This window comes from Hylobates moloch, unplaced genomic scaffold, assembly GCF_009828535.3.
Source record: "Hylobates moloch isolate HMO894 unplaced genomic scaffold, HMol_V3 SCAFFOLD_15, whole genome shotgun sequence".
Lineage (NCBI taxonomy): Eukaryota > Metazoa > Chordata > Mammalia > Primates > Hylobatidae > Hylobates > Hylobates moloch.
The window spans coordinates 60069392-60094922 of NW_026652290.1; the positions used below are offsets into that span (position 1 = coordinate 60069392).

Consider the following 25531-nt stretch of genomic DNA (forward strand, 5'->3'; position numbering starts at 1 on the left):
CAAGATCCCTGTCTCTATAAAAAATTAAAATAATAAAATGGCTCCTGTCATTTTGGAAAGAAAGCACTTTATTTAATCTTTACAACTCCATGGGATGATTAATTTCCTTTTTTTTTTTTTTATTGATATAGATTCTCACTCTGTTGCCCAGGCTGGAGTGCTACCATCTCTGCCTCCCGGGTTCAAGTGATTCTCGTGCCTTAGCCTCCCAAGTAGCTGGGATTACAGGCACGTGCCCCCACGCCCGGCTAATTTTTTGTATTTTTAGTAGAGACGAGGTTTCACTGTGTTAGCTAGGATGGTCTCAATCTCCTGACCTCATGATCCGCCTGCCTTAGCTTCCCAAAGTGCTGGGATTACAGGTGTGAGCCACTGCACCCGGCCTCAAATGTCATTTTCTTATCAAGGTACATTCAACCACCTCTTTAAAATTGCAGCCCTGCCCCACACGTACACACTCAAGCACACATTACCCATCCTTTTTTTCCAGCTTTATTTTTCCCATAGCACTTAATCTCTAACATACCATATAATTTACGAATTTATTCCACTTTCTCCCACCATCCTGAATGTAAGATCCGGGAAAACAGGGATTTTGTGTTTTGTTTGCAGCCATATTCCAGCTCCTAAAACTAGCATATAGTTAGGCCGGGTGCAGTGGCTCATGGCTGTAATCCTAGCACTTTAGAAGACTGAGGAGGGCAGATCACCTGAGGTCAGGAGTTCGAGACTAGCTTGGCCAACATGGTGAAACTCCGTGCCTACTAAAAATACAAAAATTTGCCTGGCACGATGGTGCACGCCTATAATCCCAGCTACTCGGAAGGTTGAGGCAGGAGGATCGCTTGAACCCGGGAGGCAGAGGCTACAGTGAGCCAAGATCATGCCATTGCACTCCAGCCTGAATGACAAGAGTGAAACTCCGTCTCAAAAAAAAAAACAAAACAAAACACTAGGACATAGTAAGCATTCAATAAATTTTTGTTGGGCTGGATGTGATGGCTCACACCTGTAATCCTGACACTTTGGGAGGCCAAAGCAAGCAGATCGCTTGAGCCCAGGAGGTTGAGGCTTCAGTGAGCTTGATCATGCCACTGCACTCCAGCCTGAGAGTTAGAATAAGACCCTGTCTCAAATAAATAATAGATAGATAGATAGATAGATAGATAGATAGATAGATAGATAGATAGATAATTGTCGAATGAACACATTCTTTATGCATGATTCTGATTAGGTCTATGGGACAAATTTCTAGAAATGAAATGACCACATTACAGGATATAGAAATTTTAAAAGGTTCTTGATACACATCTCCAAAACCCTGTCTTTCCCAAGGTTAAATCAATTTATACTCACATCAGTAACTGTGAGACAACCTGTCCACTGTACCCTTACATTGTTATCAGCTTTAAAATAACTTTAGCTAGCTTAGTATGTAAAAATTACAGTTCTTTTAAATTTGTATTGCTTTTTCATGCATTGCTTCCCTTGATAATGATGAGTTTGGGTCCTTTGCTCATTTATAAAATTTTGTTTTAGTGTTTTCTAATTTAGTATTGATGGTTTTTTAATTGATTCATAAGACCTCTTTAGGTTGTAAAGTTACTAAGTCTTTGTTACCTGTGTTGCAGTTGTTTTTCCTAGTTTGTCATTTAAAGAAAATTTTTGCTTATGGTGCTTTTTGTTATATAGTTTTTGTTAATGTAGTCAGTTTTATCTTCATGGCTCTTTTGCTTTATGTTTGGAAAGGTCTTATCTACCTCTAAGATAAATTAGTCATCTGTAATTTCTTTTAGTTCTCTTGTATTTCTTAACGTTATTCTTTAATCCCTGTTGTTTTATCATATTGTATGAGGCAAGGACCTAATGTTAGTTTTTCCTCCCTAAATAATAAACCATTCATTGCACATGCCTCCCTTACCTCACTTATAAGAATGTGTCTTTAGTGTATACTAAATCTTTTTACTAAAGTCTGTTTCAAGTGTTTCAATTCAGATTCATTTATATTTTTCTTTTGCCAGAATCCAACTCTTAATTATTGTTTTTAAATATATTTTAATATCCTTTTTAAATTTTTATTTCATTTTTTCCTCATTTGTTGGTTTAAGTAAATGTTAGAATCATTCAGTAAAGTTCAAGAATAAATGGGGATCTAACTTCCTAAAGTGAAAATCACATCATACCATTCTCCCATGGAAGATCTCTTAATGACTTCAGAACATAAAGGCCACACTCAGTGTTGCCTCCAAGACCTTCCTAGACCTGCCCCAGCCAAACTCTCTAGTGTTATGTATTGCTATTCCCTGCCTGAAATTTACACTTCAGATCTGTACCCACATCACATGCTATTTCTCACCTCCCTATCTTTGCTCATCCTGTTCCATCTGCCTTTAATGACCTTGACTAATGACCTTGACTAATTCCTCTTTACCCTAAAATCCACTTACTGGCCTCATTCCACACTGGCCAGGCTCTGTGGCCACTCCTGCATGTCACTTACACCCACCACGTAACCCATTGCATCACAATGATGAGTTAATCTTCCACCTGAACTGGGTGGGAGCATCTCTTGTTCATTTTGTATTTCTAGGACCTACTATACTACCTGTCATACAGTAAGTCATGTGGATGGATTAGAGGAGAATATTCGAGACTGGAAATTGGGAGACAGATTGTTGCCATAATCAAAGTGAAAGATAACTAGAGTATTGACTAGGGCAGTGGTGGGAGAAATGGGACATATATGGAAAATAAGAGAGAAGATTGACAGGACTTTGTGTCTGGATGAAAGTGAGGGTAAGAGAGATGGAAGACGCTTTGAATCTGAGATTTCCAATGGAGACTCCAGGTGGATGTTGTACCTTAACCATATTTAGGCATTTGGGAAGTAGGGGGCAATTTAAGGAGAATATGATTAGGACAACTTTAGATGTGCTGTGAGTTGGAGATGCCTTTACTATATCCAGTGGAGATGTCTGATAGGCAACGGGACATGAATAGGTTAATTATATGCTTTTATCATTCAAACCAGGACCTTTTTGAAATTGACACAGGGTGCTATTAATAATTATGCCAGGATAACAAGCATAACAGGAATGACCCTTATAAACTGGGTTGCATAGTCTTCCTATATAAAAAGGTCACATCTGGAGCTCAGAGAGAAAGGTCTGGAATGTAGTTAATGATTTGTGAGTCATTAGCATGTAGGTGCTCTGAGAATGGGTGAGATTGCCTAGGGAGAGTTTCTAGGATAAGAAGAGAAAAGGGGCAAGACAAAACCATAGGGAATACTAATATTTACATAGTTAATTAGGTAACTGGGATTATTAACTGGGAAATTGTTTTTCAAAACACTTACATTCCTAAATTTTTCTGAGGATTCTAATCTCCTAATCAACCATTCCCATGTCTGCTCCCAACCCGGCCATGAACCATGGCCATCTCCATCCCGACCCCACCACAGTACTTTACCCCTCTCTGGCCCTCTCTGCAGCCAGAAGTTGTTATTGTTGTTTTTTAAGTTTAAAACTACAGGTTTATAGGGAGGGCAAAGGAAGAGGGACCAACAAAGGAAACTACAAGTGGCCAAGGAGACAAGAACCAGGAGACTACAGTTCAACTTGAAGGAAACCTTTCGAGGTGGCCAGTAATGTCAGATGCTACAGAAAGGCTAAGTAGTATGAGGAGCTGAGAAGTGTCCATTGGCCATGGCATTTAGGGGTCACTGTTGCCCGTTTGTGGGATGGTCAGTAGAATTGTCCTGCAGTAGTCAGAGGAAGCAGGAAGAAAAGCTGTAGATAGACAGAAGTAGCTACCAGCAGCATTCCTGCAGCATTAAACATGGGGAGATTGATTCCTGTTTTAAAAGTGAAGATAGAATACAGTGAATCTGTAATTTATTGATTGCAACAAGGAGCCAGTAGCAAGGGCAAGGCTGAATGTACAAGAGAGGGAAGAAATACCAATCTTCAGTCATGTTGAAGTCATGTTTTGCTCAGTCTCATTCCCTTGTCAGGAGCACCTGTGCTGTGTTATAGTTGAATGCCACCAGTCTGTTCTAATAGGTGTCACTTTGACTTTAAAGACTACCATCTAAATGTCTTTCTGTTTGGTTGGCATGGGATCTAGATTGTTCTTCCTCTTTTTCTAAAGACTCAAGATGGGAACCTTTGAAGAGAATATGAATTTGTCTTCTAGTTGCATTGATTTGCTGACCACTGGTAAAGTGCTAATAACCCATCAATCTAGATATATGGGTTAATGTGATGTATCCTTGTTGATAGATTTAGAAACATATACTGCACGTGAACCTACTCCTTTAGTACATATATATGTGTCTCTCCATGGTGTCATGTGTATTAGGTGGAAAAGTGAGTTTTTACACCAAAACTTTTTATCTTGAGAAGTTCCATTAAGAAGAAGATGTTAAAATACAAACTGTTGTTTTCTGATTTGCTATCTCATAGTAAGCAGTTAGTTGTAAGATTAACTTCCTCAGAGGAAAGAAGGCAAGGACACCAGCAAAAGGAAAAGAAATGTTTAATTGCTCTGCGAAGGCCCCAACATGCTCTGAAAAGTAAAGATTTCAGGCTTAATGTGCATGGAACAAAAGGCCGTTGTGAGCTGTGTACAAGAGTTGGTGAGAGTTTGTATTCTGCCCCTTTTTTCTGTGGGAGTTATTTCCTGTTGTTGACTAGAGTTCTTTATTTAGAACCACCTAGCTTCAGAATGCCTGCTAGCTTGCAGAAAAGTGTGTACTTAAAACATAGGCTTATTTCAAGACAATCTCTTTGAAAAAAAGTCACACTACACATGCACTGAAACATCATGTTCCCAAAGGTCAAGATCCCCAGTAAGAAGAGACATAAGAAGGAGCTGCAATGCGTTTGGTGTAGCACTTGGTGTTCACCTGAACACCCAGTGAAAGATATTTTATGGAGAAACTGTGTTTCTATTTTTTGCTTTAAAAAAAACAAAAAAACAAGATTTCACTTTTTAGTGCTGAGTTCTTTGTCATTTTAAGGAAGTAACAAGAAGCCTTCCATATTTTGTGAGGAAGATTTATCCTTGTTAGCATGATAGAAGTTCGCCTGGCAGGTAAGAAATACACCCAAAACAGGCTTTAAACCACTTATTCTCTTATACTTGAGCGATGAGCTGGGCTTCCTATTGAAGAACTTTAGGTTGATTTAGCATTATCATTGGATTTTACAGTCTAATATTGAGAGCGAGAAGGATAATATATCAGAACGAATGAGAAGAATAAATTGTTTATTACTGAAATAATGGGGAATAAATGAATGCTTGCAATACAAATATTGTCCAATATTAACAAGTGCTAGAAGTTGTAGGAAAAAAAATCTTACACGGTTCTACATCATGGGAACCATAAGGAAGAAAGAAGAGAAAATGTATTTCTTTAACTTACTATATTCTGAAACAATGAAATAATTAGAATACATTTATTTGCTTTTGATACTTTGATGCTTTTTAAAAAGACATCTCCTGTGTGTCTCTCCCTGATTCTATTACCCTCCTCCTGTTACCAGAGGTAACTACTTTCTTGAATTTTTAAATCTATTTTCTGTAATTGTATACATATATGTAAACTATATATACAGTGTTTTGCATGTTTAAAAATATGTTATATAAATGGTGTTGTATATATTTTATAACTTGCTTTATTTTAGTCAATATTTGTTTTTGAGATAAAGTTTTATATTTTGAGATCAACACACAATACATGGTACCTTTAGTTCTTTTTTTTTTTAAATTTTAAGTTTTTTTGGCTGTAAGTTTATTCAATGCAAAATAATCCTCTCCAATTTTACTGAGGTGGCTGACCATGTCCACGACCAAACCCGCCTCTAAACTGGAATTCGGTTGCTGACCCAGCCCCAGCCTCGGCTTTCTTGTTGGCATCAGGGGGCACAGCACTCCGCCTGTAGGTATCTCTGTCTGCTTCCCCTCTTGTGAGTCTTGCAGGTTGCTCACGCCCCAGACCTTTAGGCCGAGGCCTGCCAGCCTCTGGATGGCTGTGGCATAGGGTAGCAGGCACAATCTCTGGGGGCAGATGAAGGTACCAGTAGAAATGTCTCCAGGCAAACTGTTCCTTCATGCAGCCTCAGGACTTGAGAGACTGCATGGCCTTCATGACATGAAGGTTGGGCACATTCTTGTCTGCCAGCTCTGGGTGATTAGGCATGTGGACATCCTTCTTTGCCACCATGACTCTCTTCTTAAAAAGGAGTTCATAAACGGCAATCTGGTTCTTCTTAGGCATCAACATCTCCGTGGCTGTAGGGTCTGGGGCCAGGGCTAGAAAGACCTTTAGTTCTTTTTAACCACTGTAGTTTTCAAGGGTATCGTCTTGATCTTTCAGGTTACTTACGATATTTTGCTATTACAAGCAATACTGCCACGAAGATTCTTCTCCTATGTCTCCATGGGGGTAAAAACAAGAGTCTGTCTAGATTCTAGACTTAGCCCTTCTCATCCAGAATTCCTTGAGGGAATTAAGCCCCAATCTCTTAAGGTATCTTTGTAGGGTAATGAATTAACTTATGTAAGTCTGGAATCATTCAGATGTTGAGCTGGAGCTGGAGATTGATAGCCACTCCTAAGAATGAATGTGCTAATCTCTTCCTAATTCTTGAGTTCAGTTGGGAGGCTTGAAATCAGCCATGGTGTGGGTATTTATACCACAGAAATCAGCAAATGCTACAAATAAAAGCTTCCTTCCCTATCCCCCTAGCTGGTTGTTAAACATTTGCTAGCACATCACAGATTTTAACTTTATACCATCCTTGGGAGAACTGAGGAAACAGTCACTTGAATCCTTTTCTGTAGAGCTTATTTTTCTATATGAGAAAGACTGTATGTGGCAGGGTGTGTGCATCTCCAACTTTACTAGACAGTGCCTAATTAGGCTGGGCATGGTGGCTCAGGCTTATAATCCCAGCACTTTGGGAGGCTGAGGCAGAACGATTACTTGAGCCTAGGAGTTCAGGACCAGCCTGGGCAACATAGTGAGACCCCATCTCTACAAAAACCCATAAAAATTAGCTGGGCACGATGATGTGCACCTGTGGTCCCAGCTATTTGAGAGTCTCAGAGGATCGCTTGAGCCCGGGAGGACAAGACTGCAGTGACCCGTGCTGGCACCATTGCACTCCAGCCTGGGCAACAGAGCAAGACTGTCACAGAAACAACAAACAAACAAAGAAAATGCCTAATTATCTCCAAAGTGGTCATACCAAATTATATACCCACAAGTTTTATGAGAGTTCCTTTTTATCTGCCTTTTCGTCAGTATTTGATATTGGTATACATATAAAACTTTGATTTTTATCAATTTGATAGCTATGAAATATCTCTTTATAATTTGCATTTTTCTTTTTTTGTAGAAATGAGGATCTAGCTGTGTTGCCCAGGCTGGTCTTGAACTCCTGGCCTCAAGTGTCCTACCACCTCAGCCTCCCAAAGTGCTGGGATTAGCGGCATGTCCACTGACACAACCTGATTTGCATTTTTCTTTTTACTGATGAAGTTGACTGCCTATTCCTGTGTTCATTGGACATTTTAGTTTCCTCACCCATTTTTCTATTGGGTTTATATGTCTTTTAAAAGATTGATTCAGAGGAGTTCTTTGTTAATTCTGAATACTAATCTTTTGTTGATTCTATTTCTATGAATCACGTATATCATTTGACAATCTTTAGCTTGCCTTTAACTTGTTTGTAGTGTATTTTATGTAAGAAATGTTTAATTTTAGTGTAATCAAAGCTATTGATATTTTTCTTTATGGTTTGTTCATTGGGTGTTTTATTTCTTAAATAGAGTCCCTGCAGGAAACAGAATTCCACTGAAATGATTCAACTAAAGAGTCACTAGTGAAGGGACATTTTACAGAGATGTGACAAAAGTTGAGGCACAGAAGACAAATAACTGTAGGAAGCTGTTACTATCTTTAAGCCTAAAGGGGAAAGGGGAGGAAATGGTGTTGCTAGAACCTAGTGGGAGTTGGCATCCTTGGAGAAGGGGCCACCTGGCAGAAGCTGTAGTTGTGGAGGGATGTGTATTCACAGATGAGGGCCCAAAGCAGGAAGGAGGAGGGAAGAAGTACCCCAGCTTCTCTACCTTCTGACCCATTGATCTCCTTCTGGTACCTTCTTTGTCTGAATCCAGTTGGAAGCTAGTGAGCAAAGGAACTTGGGTGAGGTTGTCCCTAGATGTCAACATTTCAAGGCATGGAGCCAAGCAGAGGCAAGTGGAGAATGAATCTCAGATGAACTATAATCAGCACACTTTCCTTATCCTAAAGCCATAAACATATTTTCATATATTATATTCTCCCCCAAAAGTTAAAAATTTTGTTTTACCTATTTAGATTTTAGTCTACCTGAAATATATTTTTTTGTAAATATTAGGCACCTAATTTATTTTTCATACAGGTAATCAGGTGGCCCTGAGCTATTTATTTATAATTTTTTTGAGACAGTCTCGCTCTGTCACCCAGGCTGGAGTGCAGTGGTACCAACATAGCTCACTGCAGCCTTGACCTCCTGGACTCAAGCGATCCTCCTACCTCAGCCCCCTGAGAAGCTGGGACCACTATGCTCAGCTAAATGTTGGTTTTTTGTTTTGTTTTGTTTGTTTTGTTTCTTTTTGAGATGGAGTCTCGCTCTGTTGCCCGGGCTGGAGTGCAGTGGTGCAATCTTGGCACACTGCAACCTCTGGCTCCCAGGTTCAAGTGATTCTCCTGCCTCAGCCTCTTGTAATCCCAAATAGTTGGGATTACAGGAGCCCGCCAGCACGCCTGGCTAATTTTTTTTTGTATATTTAGTAGAGATTGGGTTTTGCTATGTTGGCCAGGCTGGTCTCGAACTCCTGACCCCATGATCTGCCCGCCTCGGCCTCCCAGAGTGCTGGGATTACAGGCTTGAGCCACCGTGCCCGGCCTGCTCAGCTAATTTTTAAAATTTTTGTAGAGACAGGGTCTCTTCATGTTGCCCAGGCAGGGTTCAAGCAATCCTTCTGCCTCAGCCTCCTGAAGTGCTGCGATTATAGGCGTGAGCCATCATGCCCAGCCCTGAGCTACTTATTGAATTCTTTCCTTACAGATCTGTAACTTCACTTCAGTCATGTATTACACTTCCATATATATGTGGTTCTGAACTCTCAATGGTTCTGTTCCATTGATCTATTTATCTGTACCTATGTCAACTCTACTCTGTTGTAATTACTAGAGCTTTATAATAAGCTCTGATAGGACATGTCCCCCATCTTGTTCCTTAAGCTTATTACAACTGTGTTTGGCTCTTTTCTATTTCAGACGAATTTTAGGATTCGTTTGCCAAGTTCCACTGAAGGAAAATATGGGATTTAAATTGCATGTAATTTGTTGATAAGTTTGGGGGAGAATCTGCATGTATATAGCATTAAGTATTCTTTTCCATTAAATGGTATGGCTCCCCATTAATTTTTATCTTTTCATCTGATGAACTTTTGGAAAGGTGTTTGTTTTCTCACTTTTCATTTTTGGCTGTAATGAGAAAATAGTAATCCTGGAATCTTTATTCTCATTGCTGTTAATTGTTATTAAAACTAAAAGCATGATGTCTCACAGTTTTAAAGGGGCAACAAATCAGAATGGATTGAAAATCAGTATCGGATTAATTAAAAATTTTTTCTACCTTTTTGTAATTTGGGCTTTAGTTTCTTAAAGGAAGCTAAACAGAAATTATGTTGAAATTATCAATATTAGTCCCACAAAAACGATTTTTCTGTAGCCCAGTACTGGATTGTGCTGTACTCTGTGTAAAGAGGCCAAATGAATAGCTCTGCACTCATAGTGAGGGAATCTGGCACTTTTTAAGTGAGATTTTTGACTTGTTGTGACTCTTTCAGATGTATGTTTTCTTTTAAATGAATCATCTTTAAATATATGCATTGTCTGAGCAAGTTCAGGATTGTAAAGTGTACATTTAATTGTAACAGAACAGAACAGCAGTGGGCGTCTGTGCTACAGATGATATTCTTAGGGTATTTGCTGCCATCCACTCTCCTTTCTAAATTTGGTGTTACAGATTCAACTTCTGTTTTTAAAAAGGGAAGTTGCAGATAGATCATTCACACTATTATTTTCTCCTTAAAGCCAGCTTCTCTGCCCATGTAAGGAGTTTCCTATAACCTAAACAAGACTTCTCCAAGAAAACCGCTTTGAAACAAATATTACTTAGCAAGATTAAATCTTTTGTTCAATATTTAAAGTATATTTTTGAAAAAACAATTGACTACTTACACAAGTGTACCTAATGTGGTGTTGGTGTCTGAGCTGCTTGCTTTATTTTCTTCCTACTTGACTTTACTCTGCATTTCTGAAATTTTAGATATGAAAACTTAAAAACTAAAAACAAAAACAAAAAGAAAGAAAACAAAAATTATACATTTTATTTTATTTTCATTCATTCTTTAATTTGTTTTGATTCAGCTCTGTTGCCTAGGCTGGAGTGCAGTGGTGCGATCTCAGCTCACTGCAACCTCTGCCTCCTGGACTCAAGCAATTCTCATGCCTCAGCTTCCCGAGTAGCTGGGAATACAGGCATGTGCCACCATGCCCAGCTAATTTTTTTGTATTTTTAGTAGAGACGGGGTTTTGCCATGTTTGCCAGGCTGGTCTCAAACTTCTGGCCTCAAGTGACCTGCCCACCTCAGCCTCCCAAGGTGCTGGGGTTACAGGCATGAACCACCATGCCTGGCTATAAGTTTTAAACTGTGTGTGTGTGTGTGTGTGTGTGTGTGTGTGTGTGTGTGTGTGTGTGTGTGTGTGTGTGTATACACACACACACACATATATTCCAATTTAAAGCAAAAGACTAGTATTAGACAGGTTGGATAATTTTGAAAACGTCTTGTTTATTCTGGCAACAGGTCTTTAAAAGACAATTCTACATTAGCGACTAAAAGGTAAAGCCTACACAGTCTTGGCAAGTGTTACCTCTCCCCTAGAAAACGAATAAAAATTCATGTGGCAAAGGGCTGATTCATTTTTAGTTGTATATTGTGTTTACACTTAAACTGTATCCTCTGTTCACGTTTATTTCCTAATGATGCCTCATAGCCTAAACTTGGAGGCACTTCCTGGGCACCTATTCACATTAAAGTCTTGATTTTTTTTTTAACTTCTCTAAGTAGAATTTTTATAGCTGAGACTTCAAAAAATGGTTTAAATATATTATTTACATTACAAAAATCACCATACTTCAAAGTCCTCTTTACTTATAAGGCTTAAAGTTACTCAATCCTGGATAGTTTCTACAATAGATATAAGAATATGTAAACCAAAAGATAGAATTTAGTCTAGCCAATCATATAAATTTGCTTGATTTTAAAACATAACATTTAGCATTAGAGTAATACTTTGGAAAAAAAAATTTTTCCTGTCATCACTTTGCCATTTTTTCCTCAGAATTAACAGATAAAATTCTTAACTACTGTCATATTTTTGTATTCCATGAACAAAAGGGTGTGAAGGTGACAGTGTTAATTGCTCATTTGAACCATTCAGGTAGCCATTGGAAAATTTGGATAGATAAGTCTTTTTTTTTTTTTTTTTTGAGACAGAGTTTAACTCTTGTTGCCCAGGCTGGAGTGCAGTGGCGCCATCTCAGCTCACTGCAACCTCTGCCTCCCGGGTTCCAGAGATTCTCCTGTCTCAGCCTCCTGAGTAGCAGGGATTACAGGCACCCGCCACTACACCTGGCTAATTGTTGCTATTTTTAGTAGACACGGTTTTGTTTTTTTTTTTAATTTATCTTCAAGTTGATGGCCTAAGCATATATTTTGGTTTTCTTCAACCCGTATCTGTCTTTTTTATTTAACCTAAAAATCAAATGCTGCTGTTTTAAAATGTTATTTGACTGATACTTTTCATTCTTAAAGTAAGTACGCAGAGAAGAATCATTAAAAAGTACAGAATGGTGAGATTCTGGCAATAATTTGGTGTTTATCTGCAAGGCTGTTCCCCATGTAATGATCCTGTTAAAATTAACTCTTAACAGTACATACTTCATGAGAGAAATTTTAGCAGGAAAGATTAACCTTTTGAGTTTAGGAAGCTGGTGTAAGTGCTTCAGCATTCCTCATTGGTCCACTTATTGAGTGATCCTTATTGAATGCCTACTATGTCAGGCAGTGCTGTAGAGGCTAGAGACAGGGTGGTAAACAAGAATGACTGTGTTATAAACCTTACTGGAAATGAGTGAGGGGCTAGAGGATATGATGAGTTTTATTTCTTTTTTGTTGTGGTAGTTGTGGATTGTTAATTATGTGGGATAAAATATGGTGCTAACAAGGCTAAGGATAGGCAGGGTTGGAGTTTTTTGTATAAAAAATAGAATTGTTATTCCATGACCTGTGTAGAGAGATGGAGCTAAGCAGCATCCAGTTCCTGGCCCAGCACTACCCTCCTGTTAGTCTCCGCATGTTGACTCTGTATTTCCTGGTTCTGCACCATTTGCTGTTTCTGAGGAGTGTATGCTCTTCTCAAGACACTCAGCACTCCTGGCTTCCACAGAATGCTTCAGTGAATGTTAGATCCTTTCTTTGACCCTGGAGTCAGCTTGATAAAGAGTTCCATTGGTAGGTCCTTCTCAGATCCTCTGTTTAGTCCTTTATGAGATGTGGGTAGTAGTACCTGCCCTGCCTATGGCACAGGGAAGGTATTATGAAGAGCAAACAAGTGGATCCATATGAAAGCAACTTGTGGCTGGGCACGGTGGTTCATGCCTGTAATCCCAGCACTTTGGGAGGCTGAGACGGGCGGATCACCTGAAGTCGGGAGTTCGAGACCAGCCTGACCAACATGGAGCAACCCCGACCCCGTCTCTACTAAAAATACAAAATTAACCAGGTGTGGTGGTGTATGCCTTTAATCCCAGCTACTTGGGAGGCTGAGGCAGGAGAATCACTTGAATCCGGGAGGCAGAGGTTGCAGTGAGCCGAGATTGTGCCATTGCACTCCAGCCTGGGCAACAAGAGCAAGACTCCGTCTCAAAAAAAAAAAAAAGAAAGCCCCTTGTAAATTGCCCTGCTGCTATACAAACTTAGGGGGCAGGGGTATTCCCAGTCTCACAGCTGGGTGACTTGAACCCCAAGGGGTAACAAATCTAGAAGAATATGGATAGAACTGCTCAAGTCCATCTTCTGGACTTAAAATAATTCAAAGAACATATTGAAGAGACCACATTATCATTATTTGTATTTCTAGTCCTTTCATTTAGAAATATGTGGACATGAACTCGGTTTTATATTCTTCCAGACAAGCTGAGCAGCTTCCAAAGCATTTTATCTCATTTTAGCCCTAAAACTCCTCCATGAGGATATTCACAGTGTAATCACTGTTTCATAGACTCTTAGCTCTAGGGAGGGGCTCTTGAAATCTTTGAGTCCAAGTTCCTTTTTTTGCCAGGTGTCGAAGCAGGCCCACTGCAGAGGGTCTGATTCGGCCTCCCTGCTCACTGTGGCTGACGAGCTAGCCCTGAAATCACCTGACTCAACAACCCTATGCTCTTTTGACCAGAACTGGTGCTGATCCTAAATCTGTGACCAGTCAATTAAGAAACTTAAAAGTCATAGATTTATCAAGGTTAAGAATTAATGTGTACAAGATCTTCAAACTCCTAGTCCAGGACTTTTCCTCTCACCAAGCTGGTTCCTAGGGGCAAGAAAGGTCTGTGCAATTTCTAACATTCATCGAAAGTTTCTGTGGAAGCTAGAAGTGCTCAGTGCCTTGAGAAGAGTGGGAACTTCTCAAGAATGATGGATGGCTTATAAACAGGAAGAAATACAGTCGATGCATAGAGGTGATGTGTGTTGTGTAGGGAGCTGGGGACGGGAGATGTTTCTGAGAAGTGACCACCAGTCTTAGTGGAGTAGTGTCCCTGCAGGAGGGAACCCTGGAGTTGTCAGAGTCACCAAGAAAGTTCTTTGCATTTTGATAGACTGCACAAGGCTTTTGAAGATTCAGTGGAAAATGGAATAGGAAGGAAGCTGATGCCTAACAGAAGCCATTTTCTCCAGTAGTAGAAGGGACTGATCCCAAGTGCTAGAAAAAAAGGAAATGGTTTTAAAAGCATTTTCTTTAAATATTGCCATGAAGATTGTGTTTCAGGTTCAGATTTACATATTGTCAGATTTTTAAAAGAGAAAAAGGTGTGTCTTTAACAGACAAGTGAAACCTCCCTCAGAAGGTAAGAAGCAGTCGTTGCAAAGCAGTTCAACGTAACAACATGGAAAGCTTTGCAAAGGGGCCTTCACTGGAGCTGTAGTTCTGCTTTTATGAATTGTGACTTCGGGGAGGAGCAGAAAAAAACCATGACAAAAGCAGGTGGAAGAAGAGATGGAGAAAAGTTTGCAGAAGTAGAGGAGTTCACTTGCTGCTTCGATAGAATTGTTTTAAATTGTTAGCGGCTGAAAAGGACTGAATCTGCCTGTGCCATCTTTGTGAGAGTATTTACTTTTCCAAATCATCGTATCCTCTATTGACTCCTTGATAATCAGTTAGGTGATGTGACTTCCAGAACTTTATTTTGAAGATTTATTCCAATATTCAGTTATCCGAATGATGAGTCCACAGTTAGGATGTCCGTATTTTCCATGAAAAGCTTATTTAGCCTAGCTGGCTGTATACAATTCATTTAATAACTGAAACATTTATCTTTTTTGCCATAAAACCAAGACCAATATTTGCAAAGTATATAGATGGATGATCATTACTGGTATTTCAGGTGGAACCTGAAAGATAAAAATTTAATAAAAGCAAAGGAAAAATGAAATTAAGTTCAAAACCTGTTGTAAAGTCTTTGTTTCTCAGTTTATATATCCAGTTTGCCCCTTGTGTTTTTGTGTGCTAATTTGTGCTAATTAAGTGCCAAAAGTGGCCTTCAGTTAGTGCACTAGTGTACTGGTCTGTAAGATGTGAGGGCACAGAAACGTTCAAAAGAGAAGCAGTGAAGTGTAAACTAGTACCCAGAACTACAAAATGATGCCGAGAAGTACTTCTCTGAAATTAAACTCAGGAGCATTTTTAAAATTTACCATCACAGTTCTATACTTATAAAAGGAATGTTTCTTTTCTCCCTAAACAGATATGTTCCTGGTAGTTAAATGTGGATGACTAGCCTAATTTCTTATAACTGTTCTAAAGTTATGTTATATGAAAGTGAGAGGCAGATCTTCTAAATTCTGGATGAGGCCCTCAGAGTAGGATTATTTTAAATGGGATTTTGTTTTGAGACAAGATCTTACCTACATTGGAATGCAGTGGTATGCTCATTGCTCACTGCAACCTTGAACTCCTGGGCTCAAACAATCCTCCCACCTCAGCCTCCTTAGTAGCTAGGACTATAGGCATGCATCACCATGCAGGGCTAATTTTTTCATTTTTTGTGGCGATGGGGGTGTGGCTATGTTGGCCAGAATGGTCTCAAACTCCTGGCCTCAAGTGATCCTTCTGTCTAGGCCTCCCAAATTGCTGGGATTACAGGTGTGAGCCACTGCACCCAGCCCTTAAATGGGCTTTTAAATCTCCCAAAGAGTGAGAACAAAATTCACATCTTCGCTAAGCACTTCTTATCCAACGACATGATTTGAAATAAATAATATTTCATTGAATAAATAATATTTCAAATCATGTCATTGCATACTGAAGGGAGCTGACTTCAAAAGTGCGGGAAGTGCCTTTCCTTATCCTCATAGACTTGAATTTCTAGGGCTGGGTAGAGATTGCTGTCCTGGCCTGTGTGTGACTCAGCCTTGGGGTAGGGGGTTGCATAAGGGGAGGGAGAGGGTTAACCAGCTGGTGTTAACCACATTGGCAGCTGTTGAAGCTGCCAGCTCACTTGAACTTCTTGGTCAAAGATGCCAGATTCTAAAAGTGGGGGAAGTGGGAGCTATTTGTAATGTGCGCATTGATGTTACAGCCTTCAGAGGTATAAAGAAATGGAAACCATTTCACTCCAAAAAACGCAGGTTGCTGGTCTCGTAAGAGCGCAAACCTTTGTTTGAGCAGGTACAGAATACAGACCTTATAGACTTCAGCAGAATCCTGTCTACCCTAGTGACACAAAATTGTCACTTTGACTTAAATCCTGTTATTTTATACAGAAACACTGCATTTGGTGTAATCTATTTGCTAGAAAATATCCAAGCGTCACAAAAGTTCTGCAAGTGTTAACTTCCTGCTTACTTTAATTCATGAATAACAGTTTAAATTCACGAATAGCAGTTTAAATTCACTTTAAATTCAACAGAGCTAATGCCTGTAGCCTCCTCTACAAAGATATCACAGGAAGAGATTATTGCAGCTTCTATTTCAATGGCTTTTCCTTAAAGTGAGCACTGAAAGTATAAGTGAGTGGGTGGTTAGGAAACTGTTAGTAGTTAATGTCCTCTCTAAACTGCAGAATTCTGGAAATGAAAATATCTTGGCTTCACAGCAAAATGTTTGAATGTTATGCCACTCAGGCGCAAACTGAGCAAGACCTGCAGAGGGCCGGTGAGCACAGCTTCCATAATATCTCATTTTGAACGCCATTATAATGAGACTTTGCAAAGATATCCACAAATGATTAGCTTTTGGCTTAGGTTATACTGTATAAGACTTCAATTATAATGAGGGTCCAGTAAAAACCTTTTCCATCGTCCTTAAATATAAAACAAGAAGCGTTGTCTCCTCTATCAGCATTTTAGCACAAGTTTAATTTCGATGAGATCATCAATTTGATTGATAACAAATCATTACAGAACAGTTTAAACAAGTCTAAATTTCTCTTGATGTTAACGACTTACAATCACCTTTATGTTAGGTCTTAAAGCTTTATTATCCTTAAATACAACTAGTATAGTGGACCATTAAACTCCAAAGTGATCTGAAATGATATTGATTGGGGTGGCAGCCAAAATTTTAAGGTGCCTGCCTGCATTGCTTTTTACATCTTGACACTGAATGCACGTGTAATTTTTAAAATAATCATTAATTTTCCAGTGGAACCATCTATCTGGCCTCTTTTCCCTAGTGCTCTGAAATTCTCACCATTTGGGCATACACACATTCTCTTCCAACTAGTATAAATTTCCCTGGTAAATTTAAGTAGTTCGAAGCATAAGCTTACTCCACGGGAGGGAAAGGCTATCAACGTGAAACTTGTGGGCAGAGGACTGCGCCTCCGACCTGGCTGCGTCTCCTAGCCTGGCTTCCCTCCTGCCGGGTCGCACCGCGGCCCGGCCGGCCCCGAAGGATGCAACTCGTTCGGTCCGGCTCCCAAAGTGCCGTGGACTTGGTGACCCACTTCTCGCGTCGGGCTGAGGCCACGCAGGCAAGGGACTTTTTCTGTCCCCGGCTCACGGCTGGAGCCCCCATCCTGCCGTTCGGGCCAGTGCGGGCCTCAGAGGAGTGTCCCGCAGCGGACCCCCGCCCAGGAACCCCCGCCCAGGAACCCCGCAGGCAGCGAGACGAGCGCCCGGGCCAGCTCTCTGCCCCTCGCCCCCCGCGGGGACCCTGCCCGCCCCGCTGACCGGCCCCACGTTGCCAAATAGCTCAAATGCTTGTCATATTTGCGGTCGCGCGACTCCGCGGGCTGTGCACGCGCTGCACTCGCCACCGCCTTTGTCACCAGCCGCTTCGTCATTCGCCTGAGCACTTCTAGAGTGTGTGGGGGGCGTTACTAGTGGCAGTGGTGGTCCTCGGGCCGGAGTGTCTCCTTCTGTCTCCCCTTTTCTTTCAGCTCGTCCTTAGGAGAAAATCAGGGGCGCGCCGGCCCGGGAGGGAGCTGGGGGCGGCGCTGCCACCCGGCGCTCACTGCGCTCCGCCGCCCCTTCCTGCTCCTCCGGCGGCCGCGGCCGGCCTCGGCCTTTATCGCGCCTCCCGGGACCGCCGGGGAGAGGCGGGCCGGGGCGGGGCCGGCGGGGGCGGGGTCGGGCGGCGAGGGGCGGGGCCTGCGGCGCCGGGGCCCGGAGCTCGCGGGAGGCTCGCGGGCCGCACGTCACTCCTGCACGGCGAGTGCTGGAGCACGAGCTGCTGCTCGCTCGGTCAGGGCGCCCCCTCCGCCCGGCTCCTGCTTCCTCCTCCGCTGCCTGCCGCCGCCGCCTCCACCATTGTATAATGCTCGGGGCGCGCAGGCAGAGGACGGCGGAGTCTTAGCCTCAGCCTCGCCTGCTGCCCGCTCCCCGGCGCCACCCTCGGGCCCCTGGAGCGGGGCACTCCGCATGGAGCGGGAGTAGCTGAGGAGTGGGCGGAAACCCCTCCTGATGCGTTAGTTCCCAGGTGGAGCTGCATGTGGTAAGTTCTCCTGGCGCCGGGCTGGAGGGGATCCGCGGGCGCGGGGGCTCCGGGTGGATGGGGGGCGGTGTTGGGACTCGGCCAGGGCTGGGAGAGCCCGGAGGGCGGAGGAGGGGCCGGGCGCCGCCGCGGGAGGGAGCCGGGGACGGAGCAGGTACGGGAGGAGCGCTCCCTCCCGCGGCCCCGGACCCGGCCCCGGCCCCGGCCCCGGCCCCGCGCTCTCGGACCCCCGGCGCCTGCGGGCTGAGCCGCTGGGGGCAGGGCCGGGGTCAGGAGGGGGTCGGGAGCTCGGAGAGCCGAGCGGCGGGCGGGGGCGCCTGGAGCTGTCGCCTCTAGAGCTGGGATGTGTGTGTGCGTTGTGGCGGTTGTGTTGTTGTGAACGTGCGAGACTTCTTTTAAGGCTCGGATTGCTGGCGCGAAGGCTGCTTCACTTTTGAGTTCTGTGGCCGGGTTTGCATCCAACTTGCTGTAGTGCGTTTTTGTGAATTTCCCGGTGTTTTTTTTAATGTTAAAAACGTCCCTCTCCACCCTCTTTTCGTCCATGCCCAAATGAATTGATTTGGGATCTGTATGTGTATTAAACTTAACGTCTCGTTGGTTTTTAAGTTAGAAATCTACAAGTCATCTTCGTGGTAACCGCCTATGACTGAAAGGGAGGGGGCTGAGGGGAGCCAGCTGTCCCAAGCCCTAGACTTTGTACCAGTAAGACAGGGGGTGTCGTCACAGGGCCACTGCATGGAGAGAAAATCGTGTTTTGTTTTGTTGTCTTGGCTGTAAGTTATCTTACCTTTAGCAGAAGTGGTAGTAATAGATTGAGATGGGAGTCGAGTTTTAGGTTTAGTTTCTAAGTTTCACGAAAAGATCAGGTATAGTTTGCATTGGAATAACTTTCTGCTTACAAGCTGAGTCGTTTCAGGAGGTAGAAAGTAAGTTTTCACAGAGACTGAATGGAGAGGACAGTCAGCAGAGTGAGACAGCCAGCCTCAGACCACAGCAGTTTTTATTTGAATCGAATTGGGCAGCCCCAATTGGTCTTAGGGGAGAGAGTACATGTTTTCAAGCTTTGTTCATGAAATACGCTTTTTGATTTCCCAATATATGTTAAGAAATATCTATAATGTGGGTAAAGAGCCTGGAAGTTGTAGTCACCAGTAGGATTCCTGAGGCCCTAAGTGTTCACAGTAGCTTTTTGTAATTGAAGACTAGTCCCTGACAAGAGTGAAGTGGGCTTTTGGCTTCGCTGCGCCCCTGAAGGACCGTCCACCTGAGAGCGTCTGGGCTGCTTGGCCGATGGGGGTTGGGGGTAGTTGCTCAGCTCAGCAGAAGGCATGTCTCACCCTGGCAGCTACCATCCCTCCCCCTTTTTATAGCAGTCTATTCTGATATGAGTGTGCTAGGGTGTGCTGTGAAGATGAAAATATCCATCCTAAGATCCCAACTTCTGGAGTGAACAAGAATAGTTTGTGGATCTCTGCTTTTCTGTTTATTTTTTCAGGTTTTTTTTTCTTTTTATTTAAAAGAGACAAATGTTTAAAAGTTTTCCTTTAGCTTCATTGACTTCTTAGAGGTGTATTGTATGTTAATATAAAATTGTTTATGTCGTTCATTAAGTTTGGAATTCTTTAACAATTTTTTTTTTTACTTATTTCACCCCCTAATTAAAATGTACATAGCCATGTTGTTCTCAGATGAGAAATCTTATTTTGGATTTGACATCCCCCAACCCCCTTTTTCCTTAACACCCGGCTCTTTTCCTTACTTCATTCAGACAGGTAGGGGAGAGGACTCACATTTTATAATGCCAACCAAGTGTATGTATGACAGGAGGTGTCCTAGGGAACGGTTTTATTGTCAGGCGAATGTCACAGCGTCTTAGGTAACAGCTGCTCAAGCTTGTTTCCCTTGAAGAACTAAGAGAAGGATATTAATTCAGATTTAGAAAATCTTTACGCTTCTATTTGCTGAATTGTCCCTCTTTAAAGCTTTTCTATTTAATTGAGAAGCTAAAATATGAATTTTGTCCAGTTGCTACACACTGAATTATTACTGATAACGAGCCTAGTAAAATAGCACATATTTTGATATTTTAAAACTCATTCAAATTTGTGTGGCGACTGATAGCTTATGGCATCTCCTATTTTAAACAGGGTTCCAATGGCAGAATAAGTTACAACACTACTTTAGAAAGGCATACACATGCATCACACACAAAAAACATTACAAAACGTATGAAGGCAGTTTGAAGATGTTCGAATGCAAATACATAAAAATTTCTATCAATAAAAGTAGCATGCTGCAAGTTATCAGTGTCCAATTATACTACAAGTTTACCCTCAGACAAAATATTTTACATTTTAGTAACTAAGAAAGGTGAAAACTGGAACAGAAACTTTGAGAGGTTTCTTTTGCTGTGGTTTCTTGTTAAAAAGCACAGAAAAAAGTATGAAGCTTTATTTTATATTTCACATATATCAACAGAATCAAGACCATTTTGTGAATATTACCTATGGAAAAAGCTATGTATAGATAGGAGTATTTGAGACCATGAACTTTAATTCACTCATAGAATTTTTAAAGCTTTTTGGCAACAGAAATTTTGTATTCACTGTCCTGGCATATCCTATAGAAGATAGCTCTAGTTGCAATAGTTACTTGGTGCGTGAGAGAGAGAGCAAGCGCAGGCGCTATCTCTGATTACTGAGTCCAAAGATCAGGTGTGTACTGAAGGCACCAGAAGGCAAGCTCCAGTCGACATGAAAATGGCCTCACAATAAGGGTGACACCAGCTCTCGTAGGTCTTTCTGTTAATTAATACTGACTAGCAAAACATGAAAATCTAAAAGTGCCATGACCACTTTATATGTATAACTCATATATTTTGTACCTATTGTTAATAATTATTCATTAAGCAATTGGTAGAAACCCACAAGCCAGGACTCCTGTTTAAGAAATATGCGGCTATTTCATTTAGTTTTAGTATGTTTGAAGGAAATGGCTACTAATCTAGAAAAAATGATTGTCTCAAATGGCCGGTGCAGTTGATATTAAAGGCAAACTTATGCCCTGGGTGCAGATGCTGGGAAACCCTCATGAACAGAACTGTCCCCTGGAGCGTCCGTCACTCATTGTGTGGAGCAGTGTCTTTCTCCATTAGCACTGTGTGGCAGTTCATTCTTCGCATGAATCTGTGAATGGCATATGTCAGCCCAATAAGACGACATTCCTATTCTGAGTAATAAATAGACTCCTTGTTTGTTTTTTTTTTCTCGGAGATCACGAGACAAACAAAACATGATTGGCTGTCTAAAAATTTTCTTTGAAATACAAATGAAAATGTCAAAGTAAAATCATCACAATATATTTTATAATATATGATTTCTAATAGGACAGAACAGATACTCCAGTTTCAACAAGCACTACATACAGACAGCGCAAACTCTCTTTTGAAAATTCTGCCCTCTTTGTGGTCTGAGGGATCCCAAAGCTGGAAAGACCCATTTGTCTTTTCTCAGAATCCTCTGTCCCTCTTCTGAACTTAATGCTAGGATTCTCTGAAGTAAACCCACAATTTGATTGATCTATTTTGGAAACCCAAGATCACCTAAGCTGTATTCTGCACCCATTGCGTTTTCAGCTCAGAATGGTGTTGTCATCTGTGCTCCTGGCCGGCCTCTTCTTACACTTGCACACTGTCTGGCCAGAGCTGGCCCTGCCTCCCCACAGGGACAGCAGATCAAGGGGTGAGTGTGTCCGGCCCACCTCCACCCTGAGTAGAGAGTGGACTGAGCTATGCGGAGGCGTGGGGTGGGGGCTGGAGGGAGAAGAGCAGAGGACAGATCTGGAGCTGACTGTGCAACTGCTATAGCAGGTCTGACTAGTTTGAGGTGCCCAAAGGCAGCTTTGTTTCTCTAGTAACTCCAGGTAGCAGCAAACTTCAGTTCTTAAAACTCATTCATGTCTGCCTTACTATCTTTTTTGTCACTTTACAAAAACCTGTAGCTTTGCAGAGTTACTAATTAATTCTAAGCTTTTTTCCTTTAAAAACCTTCCTAGGCAGTTAACTGAAAAGAAGCTAAGCATTTTCTAAGGATTTTCCCATAGAATAGTAAAGGGGAAGGGATTCTGGTTCTTACAGACATGATCTATGTCTATATATTCTGTATATCCATGTGCACACACACTGATGTTTAACAGTGGGCTGAGTGAACCTGTTGAAGAAAAGTAAAATGTACACTTGAATAGACCATGGTCAAAAACACTAAATGATTAAAAGTCCCTTGCTCCAGATCAGCCTTTGGCGCTTTGCTTGCCTCTGCTCCGGCCGGCTGCTTATCATTCCACGCCACGCACTGCAGCTCCTGGGGTTTGGAGCAGGCCTGCTGGTGTACCCCACCCTTGTGTTTAGAAGTATTGCCCAAGTTAAACTCAGAGAATCTGAAAGTCCCAAGGTCATCTCTACACCAGAACAGGTTTGCATAAAATCCTAGTCACGCTAATGAGATATCGAGCTAGCAGCTGCTTTAAACTGATCTTCCCTGTGTGGTTATCCCATTTTATAATAGGTGATACAGATTTGCTTTTCAGATTTCTTTCCTTCTTTGAGGGGACATCTCCCTGTCCATCTGTACTTCTCCTGTGTCTTCCATGCTATCAGAGAAAACCAATCTGCCTGAGGAATTTGGGTGCTGTGATCCAGAGTGGAAGAATTTTTGCTCTGCCTCTCTGCTTGTCAGGAACTTGGTGGTCTTTTCTGAACTTTTTAAGGCAAACTAATTTTTTAAAATAGTTTTACCATGTCCAGAAATATAAAATAAAATACATTTCACTGGCAGTGTTTCATAGCTCTCTGACAAGTAGTTGGTTTACACATTAAAAATTCGATTCTTCAGGTGGTTTCTGCCTCCTTCTAAAGCTCCAGAAGACAGGTAGGATGAATAGAGTGGCAGGCTGGGGCTGGCAGGCTGGGGAGGTTGAGGAAGGCTTTCCATGAAGACCACTGAAGGTAATTGAAGAATTATGAAGTATTTTCCTTAGAAAATAAATAGTTATTACATTTAGTGTGGAACTCTGGTTATTTTTATTGTATTTAAGTGACATAGCTTAAAGTTGAATGAGCCATTCATTATCAATGCACAGAAGTCCTTGGGAAGATAAACATTTTATCTCAAAATAGTCCCAAAGTAGTTATTCTTTAATGGCTGCCATATTTACAAAGTATCATTTACTCCCCTCAAGTTTAGCTTGTATCCTCATTGCCTTTTTCTTTCTAAAATTATTTTCTATGTGTGAATTATTCAAGTATATGATACAAAGTTTAAATTGTCTTTGTAAAACCTTATTAGCCTACCTAGTTCGTAGAGGCAACTAAATTAAACATTCGGAACACGTAGGTTACTTACATGGGACAGGCATTTACATAGAATAGTTATTTCCTGCCATTTGTATGTCTCAAGTATATTTCTATTATCCTGCACCTCAAATTTTTGTACTCATGTCATGTTGTAGAAATGTGATACTGTTCTCTAGGGAATCCAGGTTTAGGCCGTACAATACAATGTTCAGTTTTACACAGTAAGTAAAAGAAATAACACTTCTCTGGTTTTCCTCTTTGGACTGCACGGATAAGTTATAAGATGAAATATGTTCTGTATTTAAAAGGAATATTTTAAGTGATTCTTTCATAGTAAAGAAGCATCCAAATTTGAAGGCATGACTAGTTTTTAATTTTTAACTTTTAAGAAAAGCTTCCATTGAAGCATTTCTTGAAGTAGCATACTTTATTTTTATTCCTTAGTTTTATTCAGTGGCAAATAGTTGTCTAATAAAACCTAGAAGGCCACCTTTGGTTTTACTAAGATGCAATTTTATCTTTCACAGAATTGTTCTAAAAGCTTATATTTCCCTGTTTTAGTAAGACATATATATATATCTTGAGTCTTTTTTTTTTTTAACACAAAAACTGTCACATACTTTTGGCAAAGCCTTTCCTTTCTACTCTAAGTCCCCCACCCCCTTGACATTGTTTATTAAGGGTCTCTAGTGTGAGAGAGAAAAACAGTGTATCTTTAGGGAAAAGATGCTACAGGAGGATTGAAACAGAATCCCATCCAAGCAATTATAAATACAGGAGAAAAAAATATTTTCATTATGCCCGAGAATGGGGGGTTGGGCAATGCTGGCTAGCCTTTACTAGTAAAGCACATAATCTTATGGGAAAAATTGTCAAATCTGAGAATTCCTTACCCTAATGTTAATGAGGCCTTAGATTCAAAATGCTAAAAACATATTCTGACACCAAATTATTATGAAGTAGTATCACAATTCAAATGATTATAATATATAGATATGTTTATAGTTTCCAGTTTTCAAATGCGGAGACTCATTATACCATTTCATCTATTATGAGCATTATTATTGAACATACAATATCATATAACCTGAACTTATAATTTAAATAGAAAGAATTCCAGCAAGTAGTTACACATAATGATCTCGCTTCATTATCTCCCTAAGGTTAACTGTGTTACATTTTATAATTAAATGGCCCCTCCCCAATGTCCTTTATGAAGGGTTTTCCCAAATAACTGCCTGAAGCGGTATCTGTTCAGTATGGAGATAATTTATAGTTACTAAGAAGTAGTAGGCTTAGTAAAGGTGTCTATCTATACTGGTAAGTCTTAGTGCCGAATTTATTGAGACTCATTGTTTTATTAAGGGAGTCCATGTTGGAAGCCCCACTGGAAATTCTGAACTGTTGGTTTCTCCATGTTCACATCTCATGACTTGGGTATGTGTTTGTTGTTGTGTGTTTGTTCTCATTTCAGGAATCCTCCAGGGATTTTAACCACGGTTTTTGAAATATCAGTGTTAACTTTTATATACAGGGAAACAACCTTTCCTATACACAGTACTTCCAGAGTTTGAACCGTACCATAATTTAATTTATTTTGGCCTTGGCAAAGCTCCCAGCTTGCTTAGCATTGTCCTGTGGATACCTGAATTTGGAAACAGTCTTGAAAATGTGTATACTTTGAGAGAGCTGCAGGTAGAAATTGCAGTGAAGAATGAGACTTCTGCGCTCCTTGCTGCTCGGCTGCGCCCCCTCGTGGCTGGATGTGATGTGCTGTTTTCCAGAGTTTAAAGAGTTCCAACTTGAATTGGGCGTGCTTGTTTACATGGAGCACTAATAGC

At 41.2% G+C, this 25531-nt stretch overlaps 1 protein-coding gene and 1 pseudogene across 4 annotated transcripts in view; one reads left to right on the forward strand and one right to left on the reverse strand.

Moving 5' to 3' along the window:
* Positions 1–25531, forward strand: part of SERTAD2 (SERTA domain containing 2) — a 119595-nt gene that overhangs the window by 79167 nt on the left and 14897 nt on the right. Inside the window, exon 1 of one of the 4 annotated variants that reach the window (XM_058428671.1) lies at positions 4984–5097. The exons of 2 other annotated variants lie outside the window; for them this stretch is intronic. The gene's annotated coding sequence lies outside the window, so the exon portion shown is untranslated. Of the gene's footprint in view, positions 1–4983; positions 5098–18069; positions 18341–25531 lie in introns of those variants that run through there. One more of the 4 variants, XM_032177317.2, reaches the window with a different exon arrangement.
* LOC116483358 (small ribosomal subunit protein eS10-like) lies at positions 5828–6289 on the reverse strand (annotated as a pseudogene).